General features: G+C 41.7%; 1 long non-coding RNA gene across 1 annotated transcript in view; it reads left to right on the forward strand.

Annotated features, from left to right (window-relative positions):
* Window positions 1-21,052, forward strand: part of LOC140326413 (uncharacterized) — a 59,355-nt gene that overhangs the window by 35,852 nt on the left and 2,451 nt on the right. The gene's annotated exons all lie outside the window — the stretch shown is intronic.

Consider the following 21,052-nt stretch of genomic DNA (forward strand, 5'->3'; position numbering starts at 1 on the left):
GACATATTTCTGTAAGTTACAGGTCTACAATTTAAAAAAAATATTTCATGAAAAACAGTGTACCGCTTTTGGTACAGAAATCTAGACATCAGTGAAACTCCTAGGTGGTTAAAGATTCAAACTGACCTGTAAAATGGACTGGAGATGCTCACAGAAAAGGGTGCAGGTGTGCGCTAATCAATTACTATCACCTTACTATTGAGGTTAACATCTACTCCTGAATCGTGCAGCTGAAAATTAATCGCCTTAATTGGCGTATTCGAAATCTTTGCTCATCTTTGCAGGAAACCGGCAGACGAGTTAACTAGAACTTGGGCCCGACGTCGAGCGTACACGCATTTCATTGATGAATCAGGGTATATGAGTCATATGTTAATTGTCAGCACTAGTGTTGTTGTTCGAATTCCGGTCGCCCTAATATTCAACCCGAATATGGCCGTTAAAATTCGGGTCGACCCAACCCGAATTTTGTTGGATTCGACGCCCCGAATTCGACCCTCCCACAATGCCTAGGGACCTTCAATAACAGCAGGCATGCTCCCCTCCATGTTTGTTGTGGCAGGCAGCCGATTGGCTGTCTGTCACTGCATGCCACACAGGCAGCCATTGGCCTATATAAGGCCAGGGCATGCCTGCATTTACCACTCCTGATAGAGATTTGCTAGCATCACAACGTTTCTGTGCTGCTTGGCTTGCTTTGTCAAAGTGTGAGTGTTTCACTTTTAGATAGATAGATAGATAGATAGATAGATAGATAGATAGATAGATAGATAGATAGATAAATATTCAGTCAGTGTGTTACATATACGCAGCCAGAGACAGGGTAAAAAAAATACAGATATTTAGTTCTGATACCACTTGCAATCTATCAAAATGAACAGAAAAATTTCTGTATTTCTGTAAAAAAAATACAGATATCAAAATGAACAGAAAAAAAAAATCAGTATTTCTGTAAAAAAAATACAGATATTTCATTCTGATACCACTTGCTATCTATCAAAAAAGGTATAAAAATTTCTGTATTTCTGTAAAAAAAAAAATACAGATATCAAAATGAACAGAAAAAAATTCAGTATTTCTGTAAAAAAATACAGATATTTCATTCTGATACCACTTGCTATCTATCAAAAAAGGTATAAAAATTTCTGTATTTCTATTAAAAAAAATACAGGTATGTAATTTTGATACCACTTGCAATCTATCAAAATAAATATTAAAAATTCTGTATTTCTGTAAAAAAAACAGATATTTAATTCCGATACCACTTGCAATCTATCAAAATGAACAGAAAAATTTCTGTAAAAAAATACAAATATTTAATTCTGATACCACTTGCAATCTATCAAAATGAACAGAAAAATGTCTGTATTTCTGTAAAAAAATACAGATATTTAATTCTGATACCACTTGCAATCTATCAAAATGAACAGAAAAATGTCTGTATTTCTGTAAAAAAATACAGATATTTAATTCTGATACCACTTGCAATCTATCAAAATGAACAGAAAAATGTCTGTATTTCTGTAAAAAAATACAGATATTTAATTCTGATACCACTTGCAATCTATCAAAATGAACAGAAAAATGTCTGTATTTCTGTAAAAAAATACAGATATTTATTTTTGATACCACTTGCTATCTATCCAAAAGGACAGAAAAATGTATGTATAAAAATACAAATATCACAGCTCCATTGCAAGTTATAGACCTCAGAGACAGAGTAGAGGTAGAGGGCCACTAGGGGGAGGAGAAGAAGGAGATGCCGAAGGCTGTGAACGTGCTATTCCCATCAAGGTGTAAGCAGGCCATGCAGCAGCTGACGATTAGTCAGTACACTCTGCAGAAGAGGTGTTGAAGTCATTGCCGATCCAAGCCTTATTAATTTTATTAAAAGTGACTCTGTCGACATTTTCTGCCAAGAGCCGAATCCCCTTGTCACTCACTACGCCTCTAGCTGCACTGAACGCTCTTTCAGATAACACACTTGCGGACGGGTAGGCAATGATCTGAATGGCATGTTCTGCCAGCTCCAGCCACTGCTCAAGCTTGAATACCCAGTAGCCCAGTGGGTCCTGGCTTTGCAGGTTGCAGATGTCCCATGCAGAGCTCAGGTATGCCTGCACCATGACTGAGTACCGCTGCTGAGTGTCATTGGCAATTGCTGCACGACTGGCAGCTTGCTTCCGCTGAAAAAAAGCCTGCATAGTTTGGCTTAGACGACCTCTGCCGCCCATGCTGACCTCTACTGCTGCTTAAAGCAGTTGTTTGGTTCCCATGGCTGGTGGAACTGCCATAGGGATCCCTTTTGCTGCTGCTGGCTGCCGGAAAGGCTGAGCACAAGTCCCTCACAAGCACTTCTTGATAGTGCTGCATTTTAGGTTTCCTGTATTGGGGCAAGATCAGTTGTTGTATCTCAGGCTTGTAACATGGATCCAGTAACATAGCAATCCAATAGTCGTCAGTCTTTGTTTTTATGTGTTGAATGCGTGGATCTTTGGCTTTGCACTCTTGCATGATGTGGCTCAAACTACCCACAGCTGAGGTAATTCTGGACCCACACTCCTGTGGGTCGAACAGCAGCACAGGGTCGTCCTTCTCCGCCTGGTCTTGCCATCCACGGAACATGGCGCCTTGTGGTTGGGTGGATGCCCCTTCCTCCCCTTCTCCCATGCCTGCAATGTCCACCTCATCCTCTTCCACCTCCTCTTCCTGGATTTGTGGTGCACTATGTCTAGTAGGCACGTATGTCCGAGATAATGCTTGAAACGTCTCTTGATGCAGCGTCTGCTCTGTGTCGTGTCCGAGATCCACCATCATCTGTTCCAGCAGGCATATGATGGGGATGGTGTCACTGACACAGGCCTGATCTCTGTTGATCATCCTGGTGGCCTCTTCAAAAGGTGACAGTGCACAAGTCCTCAATTTGCAGCCACTGTGCAGGGCTGAAGAAAGGTAGTGTAGGTATACGTCTGAAATAAACAGACGCTGCCACATAATCCACCACCGCTTTCTGTTGATCAGCCAGCCACTGCAGCATGTAAAAGTTGGAATTCCAACGTGTGGCCACATCACAAATTAACCGGTGCACTGGCAGGTTGAGATTTTGCTGTAAATCTACCAATCTGGCACTGGCTGTGTACGACTGGCGGAAATGCGCTGACAACTTTCTAGCCATCAGCAACAGCGGCTTGAGGCCTGGGTAATTCCTAAGGAAGCGCTGTACTATCAGGTTCATGATGTGAGCCAGGCAAGGTATGTGTGTGAGTTTTCCACAACGAGGGCTGCCAGCAGGTTGGCCTCGTTGTCACACACGACTTGCCTGGCTGAAGTCTGTTGGGAGTTAGCCATATGTCCTCCTGCTTCCGCAAGGCACTTAGAATGGCTGCCCCCATGTGGCAGAGGGAACCCAGGCTTCGCAACCTCAGGACTGCGTGACAACCTCTGAATTGTGCACCGAAATAGCAAACTGCAGGTTGTTGCTGGCGGTGAACAGATGCTGCCGAATAGGAGGTGCTGGGTCTCCACGGCAAAGTGTCCCTGGAGGAAGAGGTTGAGGCTCAAGAGTCAAAGGAGGAGGTGGAAGTGGGAGTTGAGGAGGAAATTGCATGGTGATGTGCTCGGGGCGGAGGTAGGTATGCAGGCCTTGCTGCAGCTGCATCTTCCCCTGTTGCCACCAAAGTTACCCAGTGAGCTGTATAGGAAATACATCTTCCCACTCCATGCTTGCTCCACCAACCAATGCAAAGCAGGAACACATTTTTCTGCAAAATACTGTCGCTTAGGCATAAGGAACTGTGGGTTCGCGCAGAGAAATGCATAACAGAACACATTGGAGTCCACCAGCCGGTAAGGGAGGAGCTCTAAAGCAATCAGCTGTGCGATTGCCGCATTGATTAGCTTCGTTTTGGGGTCATTTGGGCCATATTTCTTCTTGCGCTCCAGCATCTGGGGGATGGAAGGTTGGATGCTGCTAAAGCTAACCACAGAAAGATTGGATGATGGGGTAGAAGGTCTTGACTGCTAGCAATGCAACAAACAGCAGCTGATCTGCATTGGAGCTCCTGCTCACCGCTGGTGGAGCCTGAAAAAGGTAATGCTCGGCTACATGCCCCACTCAAATTGCTGGCAGCAGTACTGGTAACTTTGCCTGTCACCACAGCTATGCCTCAACAACCGCGACCGCCACCACGAGCACCAGCTCCAGAGCACCTTTCGGCCAGGTTAGATGTTCGCTCGTGTGGGCATTTTTTAATGTCCATAGTGATGACAACACTATGGTCATCTGCAAACTGTGTGCTCAACACTTGAAACGAGGCAAAAACCCAAACAAACTTGGAAAAAGTTGCATGAGCACACATTTAAAAAGCCACCACCCGGCAACCTGGCGGGAACACCTGGTGAAAGCACAGAGCTCTGTGCGACCACCTCCGCCCAAGAAGCAAGCTCAAACTGCTCGATCTTCCTCCTTCTGCCACCATAGTTACCTCTTGCTGCTGCCAGCAATTTGAGTGGGGCATGTAGCCGAGCATTACCTTTTTTTACCTTGTAGCTAATATGCTTCAAGTGTAAATTTGTATAGTAAGTGGATTTTTTTATTTGGGAGGGGTGGTTGACACCAAAAATGCAAGTGTGCTGTGTGTGTTTTGTATGCAGCATTTTCCTTCAGTGGGGACGCTTGTAATATGCAGCACAGTATACAAAATATATACTGCAGTATACACTGCGTCTGAGTGTCTGTCTATCAGTACAAGTGGTATACTGTGCATGCAGTCTGGGAGGGTAGTCTGCATCTCACTGCGTGTATGTAACACACTGACTATCTATCTATCTATCTATCTATCTATCTATCTATCTATCTATCTATCTATCTATCTATCTATCTATCTATCTATCTATCTATCTATCTATCTATCTATCTATCTATCTATCTATCTATCTAACAGTGAAACACTCAACCTGAGTACAGTAGATTTCAGGACTGCACCAATACAGTACAAGGAAGAAGCGGCCTTTTGGAGCCAGTTTGAAAAACCAACCTGGACCACCTGTTTTTTCGGCTCACCGAGGTGCTGAGCCCCAAATGTCTGGTGATATGAAACATGTTCATGTCTGTTGGATTTAAAGCTGGTGAAGTGCTAGAGTACCCCGTTCCTAATGTGCGCTGGGACATCATAGAAGGGAATTTCTACAGCGCCACACTGGCCGATTTGCTTGTGCAATTCGATGTGATTGACATGCACTTCCACTTACGTTTCAAGCTGCGTTCCAAGATGACACCCACTCGAATCAGCTGACTCATCGGAAGTATACCTGCATCCTGATGGCTCATATTGATCAAGCCTGGGCCGTGCAGCAGTAACAGCATGAGGAGAAGGCGGTGGGCCCTGAGACGGAGCAAGGACGGCATTAGAGGTTGAGGCCATCACCTATATGGACAGTGTCGAAGCTGTAGCTATTGAAGACATGAATGGATGAACGAGATTCCAATCTGTCCCTACCTCAATGGGGAAAAAAGACCCTGTTGAGCTTGACTCTAGTCTGGCATCTAGAGCTGGGTACTGGGCAGTGGGCAGGGGCGGCAGTAAGGGCAGGAGGAGTAACACAGCCATCCACACCACGTCTCAGGGCCCACGGCCACTGTAGGGACAGTTGGAATCTCATTCATCCCAATAGCTACACTGTCAATTAAGGAAGATGGCCTCAAGCTGTTGCTGCTGCCACCGCCTGCCGAGTATCCAGCTCTAGATGGCAGTTAACAATGCTGTCCATACTCTGTCTCAGGGCCTGCTGCCTCCTCCTCATGCTGTTACTGCTGCTGCCTGCCCACTGCCCAGTACCCAGCTCTAGATGCCAGACTAGACACAAGCCTAACAGGGTGTTCTTTTCCCGCTGATTCGGCCAAGCCCGTTCCGTTTCATGTGGTTTCACTACATAGTAGGTACGGATTGGAATCTCGTTCATACATTCATGTCTCCAATAGCTACAGCTTCTACACTGTCCATATAGGTGATGGCCTCAAACTCTAATGCTATCCTTGCTCCTTCTCAGGGCCCATCGCCTCCTCCTCATGCTGTTACTGCTGCCGCCTGCCCAGTAACCAGCTCTAGATGCCAGTTACCAATGCAGTTCCCACTCCGTATCAGTGCCCACCGCCTCCTCCTTCTGCTGCTGCCACCTGTCACTTGTAACTTATAACAAAGCTGTCTAGCTGGCTAATTTTTTTTTTTTTTTTAAATATTTTTATTGAAATTTTTCAAAATATACAGAAAAGAAACAATAAAGACAATAACAATAAAAACAAAAAACACCAGCATTATTAATCAAAATATAAGCAAAACTGGATTAGAAGAACAATACAAAAAAAAAAGAAGAAAATACTCGAGTCTGACAATACAGATTAATACTACAATGGTTTATATTTGAAAAAGTCTACGATCTATGCCTAAGGCTGTATGGTGATCCAGCCAAGGAGTCCAAACCTTATAGAAATTATGCAAAGAGTCATTAGCAATAGCTGACATTTTTTCTAAGACCATGGTGTCCGATAGTCTAGAAACTGCTTGAAAACTTAACGTGGGTTTCCGCCATGCAGCTGCAATCACTTGTCATGTGGCCAGAAAAATAAAAGAAAGCAGTTTTCGCTGATTTTTAGAAGTAGTAGAACTTATGTTGTGGAGTAATGCTATCCAGGGGTCTCTCTTAAGGGACACATGTAAGACTGATCGTATATAATTAAATATTCTGATCCAGAGCTTTTTAACTACAGGACAGTCCCACCAGATATGGCGAAACGTACCTAGGTCTTTACAGCCTCTAAAACAACGTGGGTCACCCCCACTGACGAATTTCGCAACCTTTACTGGAGTAAAATACCACCGAAATAATACTTTATACGCATTCACCTGCATTATAACATTCGGAGAGCAAGTAGCTATATTCTGCCATATCCTTTGCCACTCCTCCTCATTAAACTCGATCCCAAATCTGTTTCCCATCTTTTAACATAAGAAAGAGGGTGAGTATCTTCATTAATTAGTGAACTATAAAGCATAGAAACTAACCCCGCCGAGCTAGAGCCCCTATAGCAACAGGCTTCAAAGCTGATGAGTTTCAATGGAGATTCTGTCGTTTCTGTCAATAAACTTGTTAGGAAATGCCGAATTTGAATATATCTGAAAAATTCACTTGAAGGTAGTTTCCATTGTTCCTGCAAGTAGGTGAAGGATTTGATCCCAGTAAGCAAGAACACATCATACACATACCGAACAGGTTTCCGAGCCCACCATTGAAAAGCCATGGGGTTCTCATAGGCCGGTATAAAAATAGGGCAGTTTACTATGCCAGTTAAGGGAGTATGTGCTGACATCAAACCAGCTGAAATCTTGACTCTATCCCAAATACCTAATGCGTAAGATAATGTGGGATCAGACACTAATGGACGTTTTGATAGGGGCAGCCATAAAAGATTATATAAGTGCACCGCTGGTAACTCAGCAGCATATAGTTTAGCCCAAATTGGCGGATCTGTAAGACGGTGAAGTGCTACCAATGGAGCCAGCTGAGCGGCTTGCAGATATATACAAAGGTTGGGGACCGAAAGTCCCCCGTTTAGTCTATGGCGATACAGCGTTCTATCTGGCACCCGTGGTCTTCCAGGGTGCCAAATGAACCGCAGCACTTTCCTTTGTTCTTCTTTAAGGACTTGCGTCGGAACTGATATTGGAAGAGTGCGGAACAGGTATAACAATTTCGGGAGGTAAGTCATTTTGATGCCGTGTATTCTCCCGATCCAAGACAGTGGGAAATTGCGCCATTTATAGTGCATGACAGAGAGCTCCCTGTACAAAGGAGGGTAATTTGCCTGATATATAGATGATAAGTGAGATGTGAGCTTAATACCCAGGTAGGGGATGGCTTTCAACCATTTATAGACAAAATGTGATTGTAATGTTTCTACAACTGGTACTGGTAAAGTAATATTTAACGCTTTTGATTTTTCATTATTTATTACCAAACCTGATATCTCTGAGAAATGATCAAGTAACTTGTGCAAATTGGGCAATGTCGTGATAGGAGCTGTAAGTGTCAATAATATATCATCGGCAAACAGCATGATTTTGTGTACCGTACTGAACACTTCCACCCCAGCTATATCTTGATTTGCACGTACAGCTGCGGCTAAAGGTTCCAGAGCAAGTATAAATAGTATAGGAGAAAGGGGGCAGCCCTGTCTGGTCCCTCGCAAAATCTGAAATGGGGTTGAGGCATAACCCATATATTTCACAGTAGCAGACGGTGAGGCATACAATGCTTTGATCCAATGCAAAAAATGCGTACCAAAACCCTGTTGAGAGCGTAAAACAAATACTGCCATGATATAGAGTCAAAGGCCTTCCGCACATCTAACGATAACATCATACTTTGAATAGATTAAGAATGAGATTGATGTAGTATCTGGAGAGCTCTACGAACATTATCTCCTGCTTGGCATCTTGGGACAAAACCCACCTGATCACCATGTATTAAACTACCTAGGAATCTGTTCAGCCTCGTGGCTAAGATTTTGGCTAAAATGTTTACGTCTGTGTTGAGAAGTGAGATGGGTCTGTAATTGGCCCAAGATGTGTGGTCGGTCGATGGCTTAGGTATCATAGCAATAGATGCCTGCAGGGATTCTGTGGGAAAAACCCGTCCTAATTTCAACTCTTTAAACAAAATCTGTAAATGAGGTGTCAAGACTGTTAGCATTTTCTTATAGAACAGTGAAGAAAAGCCATCTGGACCAGGGCGTTTGCCTATTTTCAATGATTTAATGGCCAATGTAATTTCTGAGGCTGTGATATCCCATTGCAACTCTTCCAGGTCCGTATTGTCTATTTTAGGCAATTCAATATTAGCAAAGAAACAATCAGCTCTGCCTTTATCCATCGCCGGAGGCTCAGAATAAAGGTCTGACAGCCTGAAGTCTGAAACTCCTGAACTATATCTAAGGGGTTGCTAGTTAAATGTTTGGTGGCCGTACGAAGGGAGATCGGAGTATGCTGTGGTTTGAATGTTCGTAATCTTTTAGCAAGCAAAGTGCCTGGTTTATTGCCGCAATGGTAGAATTTATGTCTCGTTCACTGCAGCTGGTATGCAGCCTGATTAGATAGACAAAGGTTTAATTCAGTTCGTGCTTTACGTAGTGCAATTGAGGTTCCCAATGAGGGGTTTAATTTATGTAACTGGACTTGTCTTGAATAGATAGTTTCAAGCTGAGTCTGGGCCTGTGTTCGTTCCCGCTTCTTAATCGCAGCAATTTGGATTAAATGACCACGCATAACTGTTTTATAGGCTTCCCACAATATTGTAGAAGTTGATACTGAACCAGTGTTCAACTGAAAAAATTCTGCAGTCAAATCCATCAATTTTTGTGTTGTGACTGGGCAAGTTAGTAGGAAATCATTAAGTGCCCATTGTCCAGTTTTGGGTCTAACCACTAATGATGAACATGTTATTATTACTGGGTCATGGTCAGACCATGGCACCGCCGGTATACTGGCTTTTAAGACAACTGGTAACATAGTTCTAGGGACCCATATATGATCGATTCTGGAATAAGAGTTGTGAGAAGCTGAGTAAAATGTGTAGTCGCGGGATAAAGGGTGCAATTCACGCCATATGTCGAGCAAGCCCAAACTCAGGAAACAGTCCTGTATCGCTCCATTCTCTGTAGAGGGAACAATGGAGGATTTTGTACTTCTGTCCAGTTTTTTATTGAATACCGTGTTAGAGTCACCACAGCAAATCAAAGCTTCCTTGATACATTGCCTAGTTTCCTCTAACATTTCCCGAAAAAAGGAAACAGGAGGAGAATTTGGAGCATAATAAACTAAGAAGGTGACCTCCGTGTTCTGCAGTGAACCACTCAGAATCAGATATCGGCCCTCTGGGTCTGCTACTTGGCGTGTACATATAAAAGGCATGCGCTGGTGGAAGGCTATAAGGACACCTCTATGTTTCTTAGTTGTTGACGCCTGATAGACCTGAGGATAGTGAGCATGCATGAACTTAGGAGTGGAGGACACTGAAAAGTGTGTCTCTTGCATGCACACTACATCTATGCCTGAGGAGTGACAATAGTTAAATACCACTTTACGTTTAGACGGTGAGTTAAGACCCTTGACGTTAATTGACATTATACGTAGAGCCATGACATAGGAAAACGTAGAAACATAGCAATGCTTATAAACATAGTGCTATATGCCAGTCGAGTATTGCAACTAACCCAATATACAGTGAAAAACCAAACGAAAAACATATTAACAAAAAAACTTACTATAAGAGACCAACAGAAAACATACAAAATATACCCATAATAGGGTACAACAAAGGGGCCATAAGAGCCAAGAGCAGCTCCAAGAGCCCTTGGAGAGACATAATTGTTTGGATTACTCAACCCCAATAACCAAACCTGAGAGTCCTGAGTAATCCAGTGAGGGTGCATGCGACCAACAATCGGGCTTTAACAGGAACAGGTGTGCCTACGGAGGATTCTGGAGAAATAATCTAAATCCGTGTCCCATCAAAATGGCGGAAGATGACAGAGAAATCCATAGAGATTTGTTGTGCGGTGAAGTAGCAGAACAGTTAACCTGGACCTTAGATGAGAAAACTTGGGTAGCCAGACGTGTAAGAGCTTGAGAGCGATGTACAGAAGCGTGAGAACCCTGTTCAGAATCACGGGGAGATGAGGGAGACAGACCCGGATGTGCTGAGCCTGGAATGCCAGAATTTTGTTGGCCTGAAGGTAAGGTAAGTTCAGGTGAGTAAGAAAGACCCAGCTGAGCAAGGCAGGTTTGGGCGTCCTCGGGTGTGGAAAATTGGTATTGAGCTCCTTGCGTCTGGAACAACAGCTTAAAGGGATAACCCCAACGGTAACGAATCCCGTTAGCTGACAGGATTTGCAAAAAAGGGCGAAGAGCCTGCCGTTTAGCTAATGTAGAAGAAGCTAGATCTGCAAACAGGCTATAGTCCATGCCTTGAAATTGTAAACGGGAACCATTCCGGGCCTTTAGTAAAAGTGCATCTTTAGTACGAAAAAAATGAAATTTCACTATAATGTCTCTAGGCGGACCATTAGGCTTTTTGGGGCCTAGGGAACGGTGGATCCTGTCCAGTTCTAGACGGTCTAGCGAGAGCTCTGGTGCCAGATCTTGGAACAGGGCCGTGACATAACCCTGTAAATCTAGAACTGTCTCAGGAATACCTCTAATGCGTAGATTGCTTCGTCTGGACCGGTTCTCGTAGTCTTCCAATAGATCTTTCAGGAGAGAAATCTCCTTTTGTGCTGCATTCATATCCTGATCCAAGCTATCCAATACTGTCGTAGCATCATCCATTCTAGATTCCAGAGTATTTATACGATGGCCAATCTCGCGAATATCACGCTTTAACTCCGACACAATGGATGTTGTAGCTTGCGTTAGCTCCTCTCGGATCATGGTTCTCATTTTTTGTAAAAAAAAGGAATCTTCATTGGTGGTGTGCTCAGGAAGATTGCTAGGGGAAGCATCCGTACTATCTTCGGAGTGATGCACAGGAGCAGAGGTTGAGGACGCCGGAGGCGAAGGCATCGGCGCCATCTTGGATTTGGAGGCCGTGCCGCGGGATGGATTCTACTGTGCCGCGGGACGCTTTGATTTAGATGCCGGTCCCATTTAATTCTCTTCCCGATGCTGTAATATCTCTCCGGGAACACGAAGATGTGTTGTTCGTCCGTAGGATACGCTACGTTTCTTGCTAGAAGCCCGAAGCCGAGCGGAGCCTAACTAGGAAACATCCGTCCGTCAGACCATGCGCATGCGCCCCCAGCTGGCTAATTTTTTGACTGAAAGACCCCCCTCAGAGACCTCTGCCTGTACTCTGAAGCCTGTGTATGGCTTGTAACGGAGCGAAACCTGGTGGCTAATTTTTGGACCAGAGGAACCCCCTCGTGCCCCTCTCTGCCTCTACTCGGAGACCGTATAAAATCCGGCATGTTCCCTTAACCGCCCCGAAAAATGGCCATGCCAGCAACAGAAAAAAAGACTTCCTTATTTTTATTTTACTTGTACAGTGTTGTGCAGAGCTGGGGGAGTCTTGACATGTCTTTTTAAATGTATTTATAGGCTATAAAAGCTCTACACAGTCCAGAAAAACAACCCAAATTTTTCCCCTATTGACTTTAATGGAGTTCGAATTTGACGTTCGATCACCCGAATAATTATGCATTATTCGACCGAATAGCGGTCGAATTGAATAGTGAGCTATTCGACCAACACTAGTCAGCACATTTTCTTGTTATGTTGCACTTGTTTGCTTATGAAGCTGTATTTTTTTTTCCATTAATCATTTCCATTCTGATCCATGACTTTTTGTATATAACAGAAAAAAAACGGGATTATGACAGGTCACAGGTAACACAGAGGTATCTTTCTATAGCATTTTATTATTGGTTACAGGTTTTGGTAAATAGAGATTTTTGTACATGAATAAAAATAGATTTTTGTACATGAATAAATATAGATTTTTTGTACATGAGAAAAATAAGACATCCCCTGAAAATAAGCCCAAATATTATTTATAATGTTAATTATATATACACACACACAAACACACACTACACACAAAGTGGGTCAGAACAGCTATTAGGAGTAATTACAAGCCATTGTGAGTTAACACTGTGACCCTGTGGTATTGTTTTAGACGGCCATTTGAGGGAAACCTGCCTTAGGTGCAGTGTCTGTTTTCCCAGGCTTTCCCAAAATGGTTGCAATTATGTAATGTAACACTTTTAAATTTTAAAAATTAGGCAGCCATTTTAGAAGCAGTTGTGTGAAAAATATATGTCACTTGAGTTTTGTTTACTAAGAAATAAAAACTAGGGAAAGGAACGTGCTTGTTGGGAAAAGTGGGAGTGGAACATCCAGGAAATAGTATATGAGGTGGCGAAAAGACACTACATTGAATAAGTAGCTCAGTTCGTTCAAAAACCATCTCAATACCAAGCAAGCAAGTGCAAACATTGCATATAAGTAATGAAGTGTAAAGTGTGTGGGGGGGTTTTCTATAACGGCCTGTAAGAGAAAGGTGTTCTATTTATTTGTGAGACAAGACAATGGACAAATTGAAGCACTCTAAAGCACAGTAGTAGGTATTGTGATAAGTTATAGATAAGCTTTTAGTTGTACATTTTCCCCAAGTAGCTCAATGTTAATTTGCAAACCCAATATATTTGAATATAGTTTTCTTCAAAGTCCTAAAATTAGTAATATGTGCAGCACATGTATGGGAAAGAGCGAATCTAAGTATTGCATTCTTTTAAAATTAATTTTTCTGAAAGCATTGATTTTGTACCAAGGAAAATGTAGGTTTTAAAGCGTGGCATATGTTGTAGTACAGTTCATAGTATGTAAAAATCTTGCTGTTAAATTAGATGGCCAGATAACATAAGTTGTTCTGTTTAACTAGGTACTTGTGTATAGGAGATGCCATAAAACACTTCAAGTGCCCAAGGTGTACATACTTACTTTTCCCTACTGCTCTTCAAGCAAAATATAGACTGTCAAAATGACAGCTGAGACTTGCTCTGTATTATAAAATTGGCTAAACTACATAGAAATGGCTCAAAACAATATTGTTGTGTACCTTTTATTCTACACGAAAGCCAACCCTATAACTTTTTTTTTTAAAAAGTAATCAAGTAGTATTTTTTTTTCACACAGGTAATTGTACAAACATACAAGCAAAAAACAAACCCCAGTGAATCTAAATGGGATATCAGTGTTTCAAATTTCATAAAAGTTACAATTTAATTACCAAACTCATGTATATTAAAAACGATATCAAAGATATTCATAAAAATGTGGTGGCCATAAGGTCAAACGATAGTGTCTTCATATAATATAGATTACAAATACAGACTACAATATAATATAGACACAAACAGTTGACAAACTAGTGACACTTTTCACAAAATACGTGCTCATGTTTTCAAGACTAGGAACAGCCATATGGTAAATTGCCACATTCTCGTTCTATCAAAATTGTAATATGCACAATTAATCATTGAATGTTATCATGACAGAACGTGCCATAAATATGTATGTAGCAAAAGCCAAGTAACAAAATGTCAAGTATAGATTTACTTACAGTGAAGTAGAATCACAATACAGTTTTGTGTGACAAACCAATTATCACCCAGTGTTATGCCATCAAGGATATAGCCTCTAGGAAATCACATGTGGAGAAATGGAAAAAAACTCAAAATGTGCACTGCCTGATATATATAGATGTACACACCCCCATATCAATTGACCAATTAGTTAAATGTTTTCAATTTGGGCTTATGGATGATCTAATTGCAAGTTATACTGATCTGTCTGGGTTTTACTTTTATTTAAATCTTCTAAATCCCCTAAAACTTTCAAAACTGACTCCTCCCCCTGGGCTCCCCATCACCGCAGCAATTAGGAGGCACCTTCAAAGGCTCATGCGAGATTTATATTACCGGTTAAAGAAAAACACTATACTTGCTGACCAATCAGAGCAATGTAAGTGGTTTAGAAGCTTTTTTTTTCTGTCATGTGATGGTACTTCTCACTCTTCAGCATCACCACTGTCTGCTTATGACAGATGCAGGGTGGGGGAGGGGGGATATCAGCTCAGTTCCTCAGCAGAGAATTTTCACATCTGAATAGGGTTTTTTTTATTTGAGCCACAGGGCTCCAAGAAACGGAATAACAACATGGATTAGGGGGACAATGGGCTTCACAGATTAGGGTGACAACACATATTAGGGTCACAATAGGATTCACAGATTAGGGTAACAGCTCTGATTAGGGCAAACGAGCTCCACAGAGGATGATGGTGATGATCCAGTACAGGGGTCTGATAAGGCGTTGGGTTGTGGGTCCCTGATCTGTGTTTTGCGGTGGTGGACTTGATCTGTATCTATGACATCAGCACCAACTAATCACAGAAAACAACACACTGACTTGTCAGAGAGTCTGGGTAGAAAGCTTGAACAGTGATGGAGGGCTGTGGGCAGTGAAAAAAGTTAAGAGGTGGATGGCATGGCAATTTGCCACACACAATATGGCTGCTTCCATACATATAATGAAAGTTTTGTTAACCATGAATGCAAGCTGACGCAGCCAGCGCCAAAATAGGTGAATGACATTCCAGTGCAAGCAAGTGAGGATAGATATGATATGTCTGATGTTAGAGTTTAGGTCTGCTTTAATTACCTAAAGGGTAAGTATCAAAACAAATATGGGCAGTATGTTGCCTACAGTTAAAAACTTCAGTTATACTGAAATGAGCACATGGAATTCTGAGATCTTGAAAGCACCTGTCAAGGTACGTTTACAAAACCATGTACCGGGTTTTCAATACGCGGTAGAAGAGCAGGCGCACAGTCAACAGGTAAATGCAGAACCGTGTAAAGAAATGCCCAAACATAAAAATATATATATATTGCAGGGATTAGCTTCAAAATGCACTGCAGCAAGGTATTTCAGATGCTTGTTCCACTTTGCCCACTTTTATTTGCAAAAAATCTAACACAAACAATTCCTCTAGAATTTTAACTTGCAAGGGATCAATGTTATGACAAAAAATTGCAAAATGTTGATTCCTGGCTCTGGTCTACCACACTTCAAATTTGGGAGACCTTCTCCCAGCTCACAGGCTGCACCTGCAACCTGTCCTCCTGAACCATGTGGCCTCCAACTTCCCCCCCGATTCACAGGCCTGCTTCCTTTTATTACTGCCCAGGTGCTCCAGGGTCATTCTCAAATTCTGGACTGGAAAAAGGGATGTGCTTGGCCCACCAAAATACTTCTAGGACACTGAGCCTGCTCACTGTTTGGCTTGTGAAACAAGTGGACTTTTAATCAAGTGGAGTTAGAATTGGAGAATGGTAGGTGGGTTTTTTATTGCAACACTGAAGTCACTGGATCACCTTGAGAGTTAATGGCTTAGATGTGGAGGGTGGAGAGGTTAACCAGGATGTAGGTAGTTGGGCTAATGTAAACAGATGAAGTGGTAGGGGCACCCAGAAAAGGAAGTCCAGACTGAGCAGATATCTTGAGGCACGGCATCTGGCAAATAAACTACAATATGGCTTTAGTATTCAAAACTAAAGAAAAATACAAAGATACAAAAATACAATATAATGAGCTAAATATTTGTATCAAAAAGAGATATATCACAAAGGGGATAATTGTCACATAAGGAAGGGAGAGAAAAAAAAAGTTTAAAGAAAAGACTGAAAACTGATGTAATGATTCATGTATACCTTTAATTTATAAATCAATTTTTTGCATTTAAAGAGAAGCTGATCAAATTCCCCCCCACGTACTGGAGGATGAACCCCATCCAATGCCAAATATTGTAAACCCCTTTATGCTGTCTCTAAAATGTATTCTCTATTGGTGTGTAAAAATTGCCATCAGGTATGTCTTTTACACCTTCATACATTCTACATCTGATAACTCAGGTCAAGAAATATTTATGTCTAGAGTTTGATAATAGGCTAAGTGATGGGGCCTAAACTTTACATTTTTGGGTAAATTTCCTTGAATTTCCCTGTTAGTGTAAATCCATTGGTTATAGGGCCCACACATAAAAGTACCAGATCAACGAGTGATTTATGCTTCACGTTGTACTGGCAACAGTGTGTTCAGGTCTGGGTGGCCATTCTTTCACTTTGTAATGGTTGCTGTCATCATGACTATTCCACAGGCACAGAAAGCACATATATTTTGTATATCCCAATTGCAGGCCAGGAAGGAGTGCCACCACCTTCAGGTTACCACAAACGTTCCACTTGTATTCTGAATAGTTAATCAATTTCAAAATGACCTCCATGGATTCGTATGTCTCTTTCATTCCCTCGGCATAACAAGAGGAACAAAAGCTTTCAAACTTGCTTTGCTCGAATCCATGGACAATCTCCACTGCTTTGGTATGTATTCGCAACTCCATCATCAGACCATTCACGTCGGTACAGAAGCAAATGACGTTTTCCAGCTTGTAACAATCTGCGAACTTTGTGTGACGATCAAGAAAGTGTGAAGTTGTCGTTCCTTTTTGTAGCAAATTCCACTCCTTTAACCCCCCCAGCGTTCTAAATCTGTCCATATTTTCACGCAAAAAGCGTTACATGTTTTTGCATGGAAATTTCTTTTACATTGTAGGCTTATAATTCCTAGGCATATTTACTGAAATATGTCCAATACTTAATAAATTTAGTAAGAAACTTTAAATAAAAAAAAAAGTGAAACCTGTTATATAACTGTACAGTAGCATGTATTATATATATGTAATTATATATATTATATAAGGATTTCTTTGTATTGGACTCAATACAGTTATTTTGTATTGAATCCAATACAAAATTATTTAAATTTCCCGCCGCACCTCCCACATGAACTGAAGCATGCACCAACGACACCAGGAAACCCCGGAGAACGTCTCTGCAGTCGCCAGGGGAAGATTGAAGAAAGAGGACGCTGCCCGAGGACCTGAACGGACGAGCAGGACGAGGACGCCAAAGGAACAAGGTAAGTGGGTTTTTTTATTGCTTTTTAGCCGCCCCAAGTGTCACTCGGGATTACCGCTTTTTGCAGGTAAAATCCACCCCGAGTCACCCTCGGGGAATACCGCTGGGGGGTTAATTTGGAGGCTGACAGTTCAGACTTCTCTTTTGACAAAGACAGGTCCCTTACTAGATCATCTAAATCTGATTGGCTTATAAAATTTGGCTTACCCTCTTCACATTGGGGTTCATAACATTCAATAACATCGACATCATCCTCTTGCTCCTCATCTGACATATCACTGTCAGTAACAACAGATGTAGGAGGGACTGGCACTGGATTCTCTGAAACATGTAGCAATGGCTTTAGAGCAGATTCACAATCAGGAAAGACGATTTTTGACTTCTTTGTCTTCTTTGAAAACCCAGCAATTTTACTCATACAGAAGTAGCAGTACGAGTGATGGTCTTTTGGCTCACGCCAAACCATAGGCACAGCAAAAGGCATTTTATTCCTTTTACCATTCAACCATTGTGTTAGGCCAATGTAACACACCTGACAGTAGATATTAGGTGTCCAGCTTTTATCCTGATCTCCAATTTCACATCCAATGTAATACTTGTAAGCAAATCTCACCCTCTTGGTTAGGTTCTTGCATTGATCACACCGGGTATATTTGCCACAAATGTAGCAAAAATTGTCCGGTTTATTACACAGCTGCGCCTACTTATCTTTAGCTCAAAACAGACTCACTATGGCCTAGCTGTACTATCCAATGAGATGTTTCGCTCCAGAGACAAGGTTCATCTCGTTTTTCTCTCTTACCTATTTCTGACGTCAGCTTACTGACTTGCCCAGACATGCCAAGCCGCTTCTGGAACATGCATGCCCCCAGGGGACGTGATTCAGCTGAGGCGGCAGAAGGCATAGTAGTAGCTGCACCTCTTAAAATCTTCCTATGTAAAAATACATTACCCAATTATCGACCATTTGAACAGCTATAGCATGCCTATAACTTAAAATCTGTACATGATAGGCAAATTCTGAAATGAAAAACCATGAAATGGTTTCTTGGTTCAAAGCTTCATCAACTAAATATTACAACTATTGCTTATAGGCTGAAATATCCTTGGGGTCCATGTTCTGAAACCAAGATTTTTTGTTAGGGATAATATAACACATTTGTTCATAGTGAATATTGTTCATCACCTGACTTTATTGGCAGGTTTTATAATGATGGTTGAGTTTTTTTGTAGCTTATCAAGACCTTTCAGGTGGGATTGGCTTAAGTTAGTTGATTCTGAACTTATTGAAAGATGTCAATATCAGAAAGGAGCATGTTTACAAACAGTTCAACTGTTTTCTTAATTTTTAAAAGTGGATAAGTATTTAAAATTTTGATAATTTCTCTTTATATGTCTTAGCCAAAAATTTAGGAGTTTCTGTAAGTTAAATAAATTCTTGCCAAAGTATTTCCATATCTTTTAAAGCAAATCGCTCAGTTCTAGTTAAACAATCTGAGGTATTGATGAATATTGATTGGTGTTTTTTGCGTGTATTCTTTTATTTTGGGTATAAACTTTGCATTTCCCTAAATTATTTCACAATTCTTAGGTTTAAAAGGACAGACATCCTTTGGTTAGTGTTTGGGCAGGTGGGATTTTAAACAATATTTTCACAGTTCAATGCAATTTCCTTCTTTTCAGTCTGAATGAGCAGCTCTCAGCCCTGGGTTTTGGGTTTGTTTGAAAAAGGCTGTCCCTACACTGGGTAATCCCTGCTGAAATACATTTTGTATTAAGGTCTTAGTTGGTAGATGCAGATAGAGACAGAAATGTCTATCAACATCCAGAGTAGACACTTTCCTTCCTGGCTGCAAGAAGTGTTTTAGTTTAATTAAAGTGTCCTCTATGTACCACCACCCCATAACAGATTGTTTTTCTGAAGATATTTAAATTACTTAAATTGTTACAGAAGCACCGTTAGAAGTTCTGCACATGTAGCCTATAGGGAAACTAAAAGGGACAATATATTGTTGTACAAGCATTTAAATTTGTCCCTGTAAAGATTCCTATGAGTGCCGAAAATTATGAAAACACAAGACCCACAAGAAAAAATTCTGTTAAATCAAAATTGTGAAAAGTAAGGACACTAAAATAGAATCATACCATAGAAGTGTTCTAGATTATTACACTGACCTAATTTCTGTGACTCTCTATACAATTCATATAGATCATGGTTATTGAGAAGGACCATCAGGGGCACATCACCAAAAAAAAAAATCACCAGCATCATGCCTCAGTAGTGCTCTCAAATGCAAATGCAAGCAGTGGACACAGGAGATAAGTATCAAAATGCCTTCACGGGTTGATGAGATTTGACTGGAGAAGTATTAATTTTGTAGGCAAGCTGTCTTTTTATGAAGAATGCCCTGGATAACCCACACATGTAATGTCTATGTAATCTGTCACACTTACGTCTTCCTCACTAAAGTTCTGAACCTGGGCAGGCCTGCTTCTCCAAGTTTTATCAGTTTCGCCCATCTTGCCAGCCAATCAGGAAATAGCCTCTTTATCATCCCTGGCTATTTAGCTAGCTCAGACACAGCACTCAGTGTTGGTGCAACATTTCTTCACTAGTGCTAAGCCCCCTAGCTATGCTGAGCATTTTCTGTACACCTGTTGGTTAATTCAGTCCTTCTCCTGCCCAGCTCTTGTGTTAACTCATTGTTGCCCAGTCTATTTTTTTTCCAGCCATTTCCTTTGTGCTGTTTCAGTATTTTTCTCTGTCTGTGTTTATCCCTGTGTCAACTGCACCTCTTGTTACTTCCAGTGTCTCCTGTGTCTCTGGTTGCCCGTGTCACTGGATCCTTGGTATTTGACCCCTGGCTTGTGACCTGGCCTCTTTTGCTTGCTGCCCGCCTTAACCTTGGCCTTCCTTGATGTTTTTTCTGCCTTGTGATTTGGTACTGTGTATCATGCTGACCACCCTGCTGTGCCCAAAGACCACAACCTGGCAGTACCCAGCAGTGCAACATTCTAACCACTAGAGGCTCTGGACGAGACCTGGTTACTGCTTAGATTCTGTGCCTTGGCCCTTCTCAGGTCTCACAGCACTTCTGTGCAAGCCGTAGCGCACCCTAGTGGCCTTGTCTCTCCAAGAGTGACACAATTCATGACTGGAAGAGCTAAATTCCAGTGAATGAAAGGGTTGGCAAGGGACTTAAGAAAGGGCTAGATGATGCAGAAAATGAGATGGGTTCTATGTATCTTGATGCAACTTCTAATGCATGCCTCAAATTATTAAATTTCAGTACAGGAGATCAGCCTGTACAACTCTGAAATAATTTACTATCACTTTCTGCTCCAACTACATGCCAAGAAGTGAAGGCAAATCTTCCCGATGGTAGAACAAACTGACTAGGAATTTTAAATTCTTCCCTAGTCTGTCAACAGTGTACATTTTTAATGTTGATATCTATTAGAGTT

Source organism: Pyxicephalus adspersus, chromosome 3, assembly GCF_032062135.1.
Source record: "Pyxicephalus adspersus chromosome 3, UCB_Pads_2.0, whole genome shotgun sequence".
NCBI lineage: Eukaryota > Metazoa > Chordata > Amphibia > Anura > Pyxicephalidae > Pyxicephalus > Pyxicephalus adspersus.